Below are 16,093 nucleotides of genomic sequence, written 5' to 3' on the forward strand. Positions count from 1 at the left end.
GCTGGCGTCGTTTTGACGTCCCCAACAGGAGACACCGTTCAATACGTACTGCAGATAATGTATACGGACTCCAACAACGCAGCCGAATATGAGGCCCTTCTACATGGTCTCCGGATGGCAGTATCCATGGGCATTCAACGCCTAGAGGTGCGCGGGGATTCAAACCTCGCGATATCCCAAATAAATGGAGACTTTGATGCCAAGGATCCAAAAATGGCCGCTTATCGCAATGCCGTCCTAAAAATGTCAGCTCGGTTCGAGGGGCTCGAATTTCACCATGTGGCTCGGGAAAACAATCAGGCGGCGGATATCCTCGCCCGCATTGGCGCCAAACGCGACGCGGTCCCTCCCAACATTTTTCTGGAAAGGCTTTTCAAGCCATCCGTAGCATGGGAAGGGGACACCGGTAACAACAGTCCGGACCCGGCCAAAATACCCGATATCGAACTCTCTGACACAATCGGAGGCTCCGCCACCGAAATAACACAATCAGCCCACGAAATAATGGCCTTTATTGCCCCGTGGACAGAACCATTCGTGGCCTACCTAATTAGACAGGAACTTCCGGAGGACCAAAATGAGGCACGCTGCATAGTGCGGCGATCCAAGGCCTACAGGGTTCATGAGGGAGAATTGTACAAAAAAAGCGCTACCGAAGTCCTTCAAAGGTGCATCTCCGAAGAGGAAGGGCGGAATCTTTTGGCAGAAATTCACGCTGGACTCGGCGGTCATCACGCCGCAGCCCGGGCTCTTGTAAGCAAGGCCTTCCGCACAGGATTTTATTGGCTAACGACCCGGAAAGATGCACAGGACTTGGTCCAACGTTGCGCCGGTTGCCAGCTCTTTGCAAATCAAAGCCACATGCCACCCACCGCCCTCCAAACGATCCCCATTACATGGCCCTTCGCGGTTTGGGGGCTTGACATGGTCAGACCCCTTAAAGGGGGGACCCACAAGAAAAAATACTTATTGGTCATGGTGGATAAATTCACCAAATGGATAGAGGCTAAACCGGTAAAAACAGCCGAATCCGGACCGGTGATAGATTTCATATCCGGGGTTGTACACCGTTACGGCGTCCCCCACAGCATCATCACTGATAACGGCACGAACTTCACGGCCGATGAGGTAAAACTCTGGTGCAGCAAAATGGGCATCAAGCTCGATTACGCTTCGGTATATCACCCACAAACCAACGGCCAAGTCGAACGAGCAAATGGTCTTATAATGAGTGGCATTAAACCCCGATTAGTCGCTCCTTAACGGAGTCCGATACGCACTGAGTAGAGGAGCTCGACTCCGTACTCTGGGGACTGCGAACCAGGCCGAATCGTAGTACCGGATATACACCATTTTTATGGTGTACGGCGCAGAGGCAGTCCTGCCCTGTGACATAATTCATGACTCACCTCGAGTGCGCATGTATGAAGAAAGAGAAGCCGAGCTCGATCGACAGGAAGGTCTAGACACATTGGAGGAAGAGCGCGACGTAGCCAAAGCCCGTTCCGCATTTTATCAGCAACAGGCTCGCAGATACCAAAGCAGAGAAGTACGGGCCAAAACTTATAACGTTGGCGAACTAGTTCTACGGCTGCCGGATAAGAAAAAGAACAAGCTCGAGCCCAAATGGGAAGGTCCCTTCATTATCGACCAAGTTCTGACCGGTGGAGCATACCGACTACGGGATGCATCGACCAGTCGACTCGAGCTGAACCCATGGAACGCAGCCAGGCTCTGAAGATTCTACGCCTAGCTCCGGACTTTATGTTAGTCCCCTCCCTTTGTCCATTTCCTGCATATGCATCATCTGTCTTGTTTCCCTTTCTTTCTTTTATTTCCCTAGGCCTTCAAGGGTCACCTTGTGCCTCACTCATACATCACAGATGCGCTAGCCGCACTCTTCATACCTGGGGGCTTCTCTCACAGAAGCTTAAATTATTTACCTGGGCCCCACGCCCAACACATGTGTTATACTTCCGCATGTACCTTTTTTCACCATTATATGCATCGATATGACTTAAGTTTTGGCCAAGCTGGGTTGCCTGGCTCTTGTATTTATGCCCTACGTTCCCGTTAATTCGGCTAGGGCATAAGGGGAGCACCTCTGCGATTGTTACCGCCGGGTCAGCCGGACGTGTACCTCAGACTGGGTGAAGCCGAAAGCTAGCGTTCTTAAGAGAATATTCGGTCGGTGAACAAAAGATGACTTTTATTTATTATCCATATCTGCCCCAGACGTTTTCACTGTGCTTCTTGTCGCAGTCCGGACATGCACTTTAGGGCATGCCTACCCAGGGAAAGGAACCCTTAACGGAACTATTCTCTCTAGAAGATGTTTCTTACTACCCATGTAATATAACATAACTAGTTGGGCACTTGTCTGATAAAGCACTAATGACCCCTACGCCTGGTCTCCACGCATGCCCCGGTTCTTATATAACCGAGAGGGTATTCGGATACACTCCGGACTGTCGGGTCCCGAGGTTGAAGCGAAAAGGTCCGCCACGACAAACGATCTACAATCCGGCTAGAAGGCATCATATATGTTACTTTAAAATTACATAGTCAATTTGACTGGTTGAATTCCTCTTCAATGCCATCCAGTAAGCTGTCTAGTCTACAGTCCTGTTGGGAATACTTTGCGGCCAATTCTACTTGGCCGTACACTAAATTCACAGGAATCTCCTTGCCATCAGGCCCCACAGGTCCGACTTCGGCCATGTGGTTCGGGTCAGCCTTCGTGTACCGTGTCTTCACCATTGCCCAAGCTTCCCTGGCGCCCTGACGGCAGGCCGATATCTTCCATAATCGGAAGCGCCGCCGTGCTCCCTTCAGCTTTTCTACAAGCTCTCCAAGGCCTTCGGGTATGGAGACGGACGGCCACAAGGCCTGGGCAACGCCTTGCATCACCTGCCGAACTAGTTCGTGCAACTGTGCGAGCTCGGGAAGAAGATCATCCGTTGAACCAGGCATCTCCTCGGCAGGACGACCTGTTAGCATACCTACAGACATAACTCTGTCAGCCAGCTTCCTCGTCGAACTCTTTTTCAAAGTTCGTTCAAGCACTTACTAAATATGCCGCGTCGAAGCCGCCGATTCTCCTTAACAGAGTCCGACAGTTGGGCACGAACATCTTTTAGTTCCACGCCCAGCTTGGTGTTGGCATCTTGGAGATCATTCTTCTCCTGCCTCACCCTTGTAAGCACGCTCTCACCGGCCTTCAGCTGGCGTATGAGCTGTTGCTTATCCGGATTCACTCCAGCGTCATCTGCAATTTTATCGTCAGATCTGCATATAAAGCCGCACTCTAATATGATACTTATCATTTGACGGATATGTTACCAGAGGGGGTCTCTTTGGGCTCCCCTGCTGCGGCCAGTGCGGCCTGAAGTTGGGCTTTGCACTCTTCCAGCTCCTGGGACAGTTGAGTATTCTTTTCTGTAAGAACCTACATAACAAATGATCCTTAAATCAGTTATCCTAACTGTTTCAAGTCTCAGGGGCTACTGATATATATAATCATCAAATTTTCTCACCCGTATGTCTTTTACATACTGCTCCGTGGCTCTGGCTAGACCATTTTGAGCGGCACGGAGGTGCGTGTCTCCCGAGTTGAAGGCATCCAATGTCTCTTGGGAGAAACAAGCGTCACGAAGAACAGTCCGGCGACGCCTGTGGTTCATGGCACTTTCCCCCTCGGAATGGGTGGCGGACAGTCTATTTGTATCCTCTATCGGAGGAGCACCCGGCGCACGCCTTGTACTTGTTCTCACCTCTGAGTCCAGCCTTGGAGCCTGGCTTGTGGAGGCGCGATTGGTAGCCTCTCCGGGTATAGTCCGGCGAGCGCTCTTTTTCCTGAAAAGAAGGCATGGGCGTTAATATGCCTCTGTAAGTAATGTCTTTCAATAAAGACGGCATGCCATACTGCTGCGCCGGTGCCTCAATCCGGACTGCGGATCTTTTCAGCCTACCTGGCCTAGCGGCCCCTTGTTTGCTAGTTGCCACAGGTTCGGTCTTCTGCCCCGAGGACCTCCCCTGCAAAACACGGCTGTTATACGGCAATGAAAAAAAAGAGCACAAGGACGGATCCCTTTTTAAGTGCTGGGACTTCGGTCTCAGTCACCTGTGAGGCTGGAACTAGCCCAGGGTAATCGGCCGTAATGGCCACCAAGGTATTGTCATTACTCCCTTGGTAAAATACCCCGTCGATCAGCTCCACGGATATGTCCGGATCCTCCTGGGAGGCCGGGTCAAGGGACCGTCCAGGGACCTCGGGCTGTGGAGGAGGGTTGTTTATCTCCTTCACTGCCTGGCGCAACTCCTGCGATGAAATCACTAGGATGAATACTTAAACTACAGGAATACAAAACGGATGGGCGAGAAAAAGTCTCCGCTTACCCAGCTCGGAGGATTGTACATAGAGAATCCGCCCTGCGGGTTGACACGGAGGAATTCCTCCTCTTCTCCCTTGTACAAAGTGGACAAGATCTTTATTAGATCAGCAGCCGATCCCGGCCCTTTGCGGCCGTGGCGGGTGGCGTCATCCTCCCCGTTGAAATCCCACATGGGGTGGCCTCTATACTGGAGCGGCTGCACCCCCCGCATAATGCATATAGCCATGACCTCGATCATGGTCAATCCGGATCGAGCTAAAGAACTTATCCGGCTCATCAGATAAAGAATGTCCCTGTCGTCTTCCTCCAGGGAGCTCCGTGGACGCCAGCTCCGGCGCTTCTTCAAAGGGGCGTTGTCGAACTCAGGAAGGCCGATCCGAATAGGGTCCGGAAGGGGGACATCTTCTATATAAAACCATTCTGAAGGCCAGTCTTCGGACGTCTTCTTCGGGGTCCCGGACAGGTATCCGGTCCCGGCAATACGCCACACTTCGGCTCCGCCCACTTGATATATTGATCCCTTCTTAGAACGGGGCACAAGGCAGAACAACTTCTTCCACAGAGCGAAATGAGCCTCACAGCCCAAAAATAACTCGCAAAGGGCTACGAATCCCGCGATATGCAGCAGGGAGGCAGGCGTAAGGTTGTGCAGCTGGAGGCCATAGAACTCCAGAAGCCCTCGGAGAAATGGATGAATTGAGAATCCGAGCCCTCTTACTAGATAAGGGATAAGGCATACCCGCTCTCCCTTGGAGGGATTGGGACGGCTCTCCGCTTGCTCTCCGCCATTGTAGGTGGCAAGCCCGGCTCGAACCGGGACCAGGTACGCTGGGGGAAGAAATCCCTTGGACTGAAGCATCACCAATTTGCTGTGCGGGATGGAACATCTCTCCCAATCTCCAGGCTTGGAGCTAGGGGTGCGAGAGGAGGAGCTGCGTCGACCGGCCATGGTGGAATGGATCTCTGTCGGGTGCGCTCCGATGAAGACTCAGCAAGGGAGGATGATGTGATTTGGATCTGAACCCTCGTCTTTTTAAATAGGCGGCTCATTTACATAGCTAGGGGGTAAATGTGAAAACACCCTGGCTCTTCACATCCGCTCGACACGTGGAAAGTGGCCATTATTGGGCTTAGAAGCCAAGGAGTACAAACCGTCACAAGGAACCGGACATTATTTTGACAGGTACAAAGAATTTGGAGAGGAACCTGCCTTGCAATGCTGAAGATAATACTACGCGCCGGACTTGTCGTCATTGAAGCCCGGTTCGGGGGCTACTGAGGGAGTCCTGGATTAGGGGGTCTCCGGATAGCCGGACTATCTCCACTGGCCAGACTGTTGGACTATGAAGATACAAGATTGAAGACTTCGTCTCATGTCCGGATGGGACTCTACTTGGCGTGGAAGGCAAGCTAGGCAATACGTATATGGGTATCTCCTCCTTTGTAACCGACCTTGTGTAACCCTAACCCTCTCCGTTGTCTATATAAACCGAAGGGTTTTAGTCCGTAGGACAACAATCACAACATACAATCATACCATAGGCTAGCTTCTAGGGTTTAGCCTCTCTGATCTCGTGGTAGATCTACTCTTGTAACACCATATCATCAATATTAATCAAGCAGGACGTAGGGTTTTACCTCCATCAAGAGGGCCGAACCTGGGTAAAACATCGTGTCCCCTGCCTCCTGTTACCATCCGGCCTAGACGCACAGTTCGGGACCCCCTACCCGAGATCCGCCGGTTTTGACACCGACATGCACCCTAATGGACACCAAGATTTCTCTTAGCCGTGTGCAGTGACCCCCTCCACAGTTTACTCCTCCGGTCATAGCGTCGTAGTGCTTAGGCGAAGCCCTGCGCGGATCGCATCACCATCACCGTCACCACCTCGTCGTGCTGTCAGAACTCTCCCTCGATCCTCTACTGGATCAAGAGCTCGACGGACCTCATCGAGCTGAACGTGTGTTGAACACGGAGGTGCCGTACGTTCGTTACTTGGATCGGTTGGATCGTGAAGACGTTCGACTACATCAACTGCGTTAATCTAACGCTTCCGCTTTTGGTCTACGAGGGTACGTGTACACACTCTCCCCGTCTCGCTGCTATGCATCTCCTAGATAGATCTTGCGTGATCGTAAGAATTTTTTTGAAATTGCATGCTACGTTCCCCAACAGTGGCATCTGAGCCAGGTGTATGCATAGATGATATGCACGAGTAGAACACAAAGAGTTGTGGGTGATAGTAGTCATACTGCTTACCACCAGCGTCTTACTTTGATTCGATGGTATTGTTGGATGAAGCGGCCCGGACCGACATTACATGACCGCGTTCATAAGACTGGTTATACCGACGTGCTTTGCACACAGGTGGCTGGCGGGTGTCTGTTTCTGCAACTTTAGTTGAATCGAGTTTGACTATGGCCGGTCCTTGTTGAAGGTTAAAACAGCACACTCGATGAAAAGTCATTGTGGTGTTGATGCGTATGTAAGAACGGTTCTTGCTAGAAGCCCGCAGCAGCCATGTAAAACTTGCAACAACAAAGTAGAGGATGTCTAACTTGTTTTTGTAGGGCATGTTGTGATGTGATATGGTCAAGACGTGATGAGATATAAATTGTTGTATGAGATGATCATGTTTTGTAAAAGTTATCGGCAACTGGTAGGAGCCTTATGGTTGTCGCTTTATTGTATGAAATGCAATCGCCATGTAATTGCTTTACTTTATCACTAAGTGGTAGTGATAGTCGTAGAAGCAATAGTTGGCGAGACGACAACGACGCTACGATGGATATCAAGGTGTCAAGCCAGTGACGATGGAGATCATGATGGTGCTTTGGAGATGGATATCAAAGGCACAAGATGATGATGGCCATATCATGTCTCATATTATGATTGCATGTGATGTTTATCCTTTATGCATCTTATTTTGCTTAGTACAAAGGTAGCATTATAAGATGATCCCTCACTAAATTTCAAGGTATAAGTGTTCTCCCTGAGTATACACTGTTGCTACAGTTCGTCATGCCGAGACACCACGTGATGACCGGGTGTTATAAGCTCTGTGTTCACATACAACGGGTGCAAGCTAGTTTTGCACGTGCAGAATACTCGGGTTAAACTTGATGAGCCTAGTATATGCACATATGGCTTTGGAACACTAAGACTGAAAGGTCAAACGTGAATCATATAGTAGATATGATCAACATAGTGATGTTCACCATTGAAAACTACTCCATCTCACGTGATGATCGGACACCGTTTAGTTGATATGGATCACGTGATCATTTAGATGACTAGAGGGATGTCTATCTAAGTGGGAGTTCTTTAGTAATATGATTAATTGAACTTTAATTTATCATGAACTTAGTACCTGATAGTTTTTGCATATCTATGTTGTTGTAGATCAATGGCCCGTGCTACCGTTCCCTTGAATTTTAATGCGTTCCAAGAGAAAGCTAAGTAGAAAGATGATGGTAGCAACTACACGGACTAGGTCCGTAACTTGAGGATTATCCTCATTGATGCACAGAAGAATTACATCCTGGAAGCACCGCTTGGTGCAAGACCCGCTGCAGGAGCAACTCCAGATGTTATGAACATCTGGTAGAGCAAAGCTGATGACTACTCGATAGTTTAGTGTGCCATGCTTTACGGCTTAGAATCGGGACTTCAAAGACGTTTTGAATGTCATGGAGCATGTGAGATGTTCGAGGAGTTGAAGTTAATATTTCAAGCAAATGCCCGAGTTGAGAGATATGAAGTCTCCAACAAGTTCTACAGCTGCAAAATGGAGGAGGATAGTTCTGTTAGTGAACACATACTCAGAATGTCTGGGTACCATAACCACTTGACTCAGCTGGGAGTTAATCTTCTTGATGATGGTGTCATTGATAGAGTTCTTCAATCACTGCTACCAAGATATAAAGGCTTCATGATGAACTATAATATGCAAGGGATGGAAAAGACAATTCCCAAGCTCTCCGCGATGGTAAAGGCTGCGGAGGTAGAAATCAAGAAGGAGCATCAAGTGTTGATGGTTAACAAAACCACTAGTTTCAAGAAAAAGGGCAAAGAGAAGAAGGGGAACTTCAAGAAGAACATCAAGCAAGTTGCTGCTCAAGGGAAGAAGCCCAAGGCTGGACCTAAGGCTGAAACTGAGTGCTTCTACTGCAAAGGGACTAGTCACTGGAAGCGGAACTGCCCCAAGTAGTTGGCGGATAAGAAGGATGGCAAAGTGAAAGGTATATTTCATATACATGTTATTGATGTGTACCTTACTAATGCTCGTAGTAGCACCTGGGTAATTGATACTGGTTCTGTTGCTCATATTTGCAACTCGAAACAAGGGATACGGATTAAACGAAGATTGGCTAAGGACGAGGTGACGATGCGTGTGGGAAATGGTTCCAAAGTCAATGTGATCGCCGTCAGCACGCTACCTCTACATCTACCGTCGGGATTAGTTTTAGACCTAAATAATTGTTATTTGGTGGCAGCGTTGAGCATGAACATTATATCTGGATCTTGTTTGATGCGAGATGGTTATTCATTTAAATCAGAGAATACTGGTTGTTCTATTTATATGAGTAATATCTTTTATGGTCATGCACCCTTGAGGAGTGGTCTATTTTTGTTGAATCCGATTGTAGTGATACACATATTCATAATATTGAAGCCAAAAGATGCAAAGTTAACAATGATAGTGCAACTTATTTGTGGCACTGCCATTTAGGTCATATTGGTGTAAAGCGCATGAAGAAACTCCATGCTGATGGACTTTTGGAATCACTTGATTATGAATCACTTGATGCTTGCAAACCATGCCTCATGGGCAAGATGACTAAGACTCCGTTCTCCGGAATAATAGAGTGAGTAACTGACTTATTGGAAATAATACATATTGATGTATGCCGTCCGATGAGTGTCGAGGCTCGTGGTGGGTATCGTTATTTTTTGACCTTCACAGATGATTTGAGCAGATATGGGTACGTATATCTACTTAATGAAACATAAGTCTGAAACATTTGAAAAAGTTCAAAGAATTTCAAAGTGAAGTTGAAAAACATCGTAATAAGAAAATGAAGTTTCTACGATCTGATCGTGGAGGTGAATATTTGAGTTATGAGTTTGTTATTTATTTGAAACAATGTGGAATAGTTTCACAACTCACACCACCTGGAACACCAAAGTGTAATGGTGTGTCCGAACGTTGTAACCGTACTTTATTAGATATGGTGCGATCTATGATGTCTCTTACCGATTTACCGCAATCATTTTGGGGGTATGCTTTAGAGACAACTGCATTCACGTTAAATAGGGTACCATCTAAATCCGTTGAGACGACACCATATGAATTGTGGTTTGGCAAGAAACCTAAGATGTCATTTCTTAAAGTTTGGGGATGCGATGCTTATGTGAAAAAGCTTCAACCTGATAAGCTCGAACCTAAATCGGAGAAATGTGTATTCACAGGATACCCAAAGGAGACTGTTGGGTACACCTTCTATCATAGATCTGAAGGCAAGATATTCGTTGCTAAGAATGGATCCTTTCTAGAGAAGGAGTTTCTCTTGAAAGAAGTGAGTGGGAGGAAAGTAGAACTTGATGAGGTAATTGTACCTTCTCCCGAATTGGAAAGTAGTTCATCACAAAAATCAGTTCGAGCGATGCCAGGAAGTTAATGATGATGATCATGAAACTTCAAATCAAGTTACTACCGAACCTCGTAGGTCAACCAGAGTACGGTCCGCACCAGAGTGGTATGGTAATCCTGTTCTGGAGGTCATGTAACTTGACCATGATGAACCTATGAACTATGAGGAAGCGGTGATGAGCCCAGATTCCACGAAATGGCTTGAGGCCATGAAATCTGAGATGGGATCCATGTATGAGAACAAAGTGTGGACTTTGGTTGACTTGCCCGGTGATCGACAAGCCGTAGAGAATAAATGGATCTCCAAGAAGAAGACAGATGCTGACGGTAATGTTACTATCTACAAAGCTCGACTTGTTGCGAAAGGTTTTCGACAAGTTCAAGGAGTTGACTATGATGAGACCTTCTCACCCGTAGCAATGCTTAAGTCTGTCTGAATCATGTTAGCAATTGCCACATTTTATGATTATGAAATCTGGCAAATGGATGTCAAAACTGCATTCCTTAATGGATATCTTAAAGAAGAGTTGTATATGATGCAACCAGAAGGTTTTATCGATCCTAAAGGTGCTAACAAAGTGTGCAAGTTCTAGTGATCCATTTATGGACTGGTGCAAGCATCTCGGAGTTGGAATATACGCTTTGATGGTGTGATCAAAGCATATGGTTTTATACAGACTTTTGGAGAAGCATGTATTTACAAGAAAGTGAGTGGGAGCTCTGTAGCATTTCTAATATTATATGTGGATGACATATTGTTGATTGGAAATAATAATACATAATTTCTGGATAGCATAAAAGGATACTTGAATAAGAATTTTTCAATGAAAGACCTCGGTGAAGCTGCTTATATATTGGGCATCAAGATCTATAGAGATAGATCAAGACGCTTAATTGGACTTTCACAAAGCACATACCTTGATAAAGTTTTGAAGAAGTTCAAAATGGATCAGTCAAAGAAAGGGTTCTTGCCTGTGTTACATGGTGTGAAGTTGAGTCAGATCAATGCCCGACCACTTCAGAAGATACAGAGAAAATGAAAGTCATTCCCTGTGCCTCAGCCATAGGTTCTATCATGTATGCAATGCTATGTACCAGACCTGATGTGTGCCTTGCTATAAGTTTAGCAGGGAGGTACCAAAGTAATCCAGGAGTGGATCACTAGACAGAGGTCAAGAACATCCTGAGATACCTGAAAAGGACTAAGGATATGTTTCTAGTTTATGGAGGTGACAAAGAGCTTGTCGTAAATGGTTACGTCGATGCAAGATTTGATACTGATCCGAATGACTCTAAGTCACAAACCGGATACGTATTTATACTGAATGGTGGAGCTGTAAGTTGGTGCAGTTCCAAGCAGAGCGTCGTGGCGGGATCGACGTGTGAAGCGGAGTACATAGCTGCTTCGGAAGCAGCAAATGAAGGAGTTTGGATGAAGGAGTTCATATTCGATCTAGGTGTAATACCTAGTGCGCTGGGTCTAATGAAAATCTTTTGTGACAATACTGGAGCAATTGCCTTGGCGAAGGAATCCAGATTTCACAAGAGAACCAAACACATCAAGAGAAGCTTCAATTCCATCCGCAATCAAGTCAAGGAAGGAGACATAGAGATTTGAAAAATACATACGGATCTGAATGGTGCAGACCCGTTGACTAAGCCTCTCTCACGAGCAAACCATGATCAACACCAAGACTCCATGGGTGTTAGAATCATTACTATGTAATCAAGATTATTGACTCTAGTGCAAGTGGGAGACCGAAGGAAATATGCCCTAGAGGCAATACTAAAGTTGTTATTTATATTTCCTTATATCATGATAAATGTTTATTATTCATGCTAGAAGTATTAACCGGAAACTTAGTACATGTGTGAATACATAGACAAACAGAGTGTCCCTAGTATGCCTCTAGTTGACTAGCTCAGTAATCAAAGATGGTTAAGTTTCCTGACCATAGACATGTGTTGTCATTTGATGAACAGGATCACATCATTAGAGAATGATGTGATGGACAAGACCCATATGTTAGCTTAGCATAATGATCGTTTAGTTTTATTGCTATTTCTTTCTTCATGACTTATATATATTCCTCTGACTATGAGATTATGCAACTCCCGAATAACGGAGGAACACCTTGTGTGCAATCAAACGTCACAACGTAACTGGGTGATTATAAAGATGCTCTACAGGTGTCTCCAAAGGTGTTTGTTGAGTTGGCATAGATCAAGATTAGGATTTGTCACTCCGTGTATCGAAGAGGTATCTCTGGGCCCTCTCGATAATGCACATCACTATAAAGCTTGCAAGCAAAGTGACTAATGAGTTAGTTGCAGGATGATGCATTACGGAACGAGTAAAGAGACTTGCCAGTAACGAGATTGAACTAGGTATGAGGATACCGATGATCGAATCTTGGGCAAGTAACATACCGATGACAAAGGGAATAACGTATGTCGTTATGTGGTTTGACCGATAAAGATCTTCGTAGAATATGTAGGAACCTATATGAGCATTGAGGTTCTGCTATTGGTTATTCACCATAGATATGTCTGGGTCATGTCTACATAGTTCTCGAACCCATAGTCTGTTCGGAGTCCCAGATGAGATCGCGGACATGACGAGGAGTCCCGGAATGGTCGAGAGGTAAAGATTCATATATTGGAAGGTTATATTCGGACATCGGAATGGTTCTGAGTGATTCAGGTATTTTATCGGAGTACCAAGGGGTTACCGGACCCCCCCCCCTCGGGAGAAATCATAGGCCTCATGGGCCATGGGAGAGAAGAGGGGACAACCCACAAGGGGGAGGCGCTCCCCCCCCCAAGGCAAGTCCGAATAGGAAGGGAGGGGGCACGACCCGCCTTTCCCTCTTCCTCTCCTCTCCTTCCCTCTTTCCCCCCCCAGTTGGAAGAAAAAAGTGGGGGGTGGGGACATGGAATTATTGGACCCGAGCTCAAATGAGCTCACTATCCTGGGCGTTCAGTACTACATATGGATATGGGCCATTTCTTTATACAATTGCTCGTGGGCTGCTGGAAAAAGGACATTATTGAGAAATACGTATGTGGTGGGCTGACAGACGTTCGACTGAGACAAGGCAAGCCGTGGATCACAATCGCCGTGCATGTCTGATCCGTGGATCAGGTTGTTGCCTTTTCCGGTTGGTGGGGTCAGGGGGAAATGAATGCACCGTCTAGTGTCTTCTCGGCCTATTGCAGGTTGGGGACTGGAGCCGTCGAGAGAAGGCGAGCCGGCAGCGAGCCGGCGACCATGGAGTTCTTGATGCAGTCCATACGCGGGTATGTAAATCCTTCCTTTTCCCGTGGTTTAGTCCCTGGATTAGTGATCTGTATTTACTGCTTGAGATGGATTTGGTTCCTCATCGAATAGATCCACTTTCCTGGAGGAGGTAGGCGAGAGTATGGTGCCACCTCCCGTGCCGGAGCAGCAAGCGGCAACTGCCAGATCAAGGTGTGGTGGAGCAGGCAGTGGCGATGATAGATGGACTGGTGGCGGAGCAGGGTGCGGGGGAGCTGGCACCAGTGGATGGCAGCGCGGACGCTCAGATCTTGGCAGTCGCTGACACGGCGACGGAAAGGAGGGAGAGCTCTCCCCGGCTTTGGAACTGTCAACTGGAAAGATGAATCCCCGAGCCCCTGGGTGGAACAAAAGGTTAGTGATGTATTTGATCATGCATTCAATTTGGAGCAGGATAAAATGAGTCTTAGTTTTGCTCAATTAGTGTATGGATTATGACAGAATAGGAAGGAAAATCATATTTTTGCAGGATTTAAAAAATTCAGGGTGAGTTTAGAAAAATTAACTACTGGATTTGAAGAACTAGGGCATAAGATGCACTTAGTTAGTATGATATGATGGTTGAAACCTTGGAGAATAATTTCATAGTTGCATGCTTTCGCAAGGTTGACGATTGGAGCTGCAGCACCTTGCCCAAACCCGCGTCAATTCATTTGAGAAGGCTATCAGGAGCTTTGTTGGGAACCCAGCTAATAATGTGATTACATTAGTTATTGGCACTAGATTTGACTCGGTGGGTGAGGCGTATGACTTCTAGAATTTGTACTCATGGGACAAGGGCTTTGGCATTTGATACGATAAGAGCCAGCTGAATATGGAGAGGACAAAATGCATGCAGGAAATAGTTTGTGGGTGCGCGGTGAGTATGAATTTTTGCTTGGTACTACTTCAACGAATCAATTGAGTTGATAAGGTTGTCAAGAATTACTAACTGACGAAATTTGGTAAACATTTTGCAGGTGACAGCTGGTGTCGAGAACACAGGGTCCAAGCTTACAGTGAAGGTAGAATCAAGAATCTGATGTGGGCAAGTGGGCGCAACATGCTGTAGTACTCCTTCTTTGGGTATGTCATAACATTCGATAGAACATATAGTACCAACCTATATGACATGCCTTTCGTCCTATTTGTTGGGGTTAACAAACACTTCCAGAGTGTGCTTATGGCTGGTGCTCTTGTTTGCGACGAGACCTAAGAGAGTTTCAAGTGGTTTTTTTTTCAGAATTCCAAAGAATGATGGGTGGTTCTCCACTCGTGACCATACTTGCAGGCATTATCTCTATTTGGAAAAATGATGAATCCTCCTTCTGTACTGTCGGTACATACTGCTGCACACTTGGCACAATATCACAGAAAGACAGTATGCAGAACAACCCGTACGCGTAAAGGCACTTCACCATGTACATGCATGCGATGGAGCTGGTCAGGCTCGGTGACACCAGTGTGGAAGTGTACAATCGGTTGATGGACCTCTTCAAGTCGAACTTGTCAGTAATGTTGTCGTACACAGAAATTAGAGATGGTCTTGTCAGAGATGGCTTGCAGATAGAAAAGGGAGCTGTGGTGAACCAATCAAACCCAATGATAGTAGTAAGAGAACAGAACCACAGTGGGCAGCAAGCTATGGCTGATTTTGGAGAGACTGACTCGATGTCAAGGACAAGCAACTGCTTGGACAGGCTTCTGGCACCAGCGAAAAGGAAGGAGATGGGTCGGCCAACAGCGAGAATCTCCATATGAAGGACTTAGCAAGAGGACAAGATTTTGCACCATATGCCGTACGCAAGCACGCAAGAGAACAGCTTGTCCAGACCGTGGCGACATCCCAAAGCAGCGTCGGAAGCCTGGTAGATGCAAAAACTATGGTGTCGAGGGCCATCAACGGAGCAACTGCACTAAGGCAATGGAACTTAAGGATGCCAGGAGGAATGTAGTAGCCAAATAGGAATGGGAGTTAAGCAAAGTAACTTGTTTGTTAGGTTTTGTACTATGTAACATTCTCGTTGATGTTGTCAGTTAGGATCTGAACAAAGGGTTTCAACTCTTTTACGTTATGTCTGTTTTCAGGTTCAGTCATAGATGTGATACATCAATGCTGTTAACCTTTGATGTCCTCTGTTCCATAATTGCATATTGCCTTCCATGAGCTTTTGACTATTTTTTGTTCAGCCCTTCATGCTGTCGCTACATGTATATATTGTCACATTTAAATTTCTTGATTGATTAGAAGAGCTTCTTTGTGGTGGTGGTGCCATTATTGTTTATAAATTTTTTATGTAGGTAAAAATGCTTTGGTATTGACGTCATGTAATTAGATGTAGCAGTGACAACTCGTACGCCCAATGAGAGAGATGGAGCTAGCTTCAGCCTTATTTTGAACTAATCTCAGGGGTAAGATTTGAGCACACAGATCTCAGGTGTACTAGGAGATGGAGCGATCCATTTGTGATGCATACGATGTTATTTTGATAGGGGTCACTGAAGGAGTCTTGGACTAAGGGGTCCTCGGGCGTCCGGCCTGTTAGCCATGGGCCGGACTGATGGGCTGTGAAGATACGAAGACCGAAGACTGCACCATGTCCGGATGGGACTCTCCATGGCGTGGAAGGCAAGCTTGGCGACCAAATATGTAGATTCCTTTCTTTGTAACCGACCTTGTGTAACCCTAGATCCTTCCGGTGTCTATATAAACCAGAGGACTTAGTCCGGATAGGGGATATTCAAGA

This window comes from Triticum aestivum, chromosome 7A, assembly GCF_018294505.1.
Source record: "Triticum aestivum cultivar Chinese Spring chromosome 7A, IWGSC CS RefSeq v2.1, whole genome shotgun sequence".
NCBI classification, from domain to species: Eukaryota; Viridiplantae; Streptophyta; class Magnoliopsida; order Poales; family Poaceae; genus Triticum; species Triticum aestivum.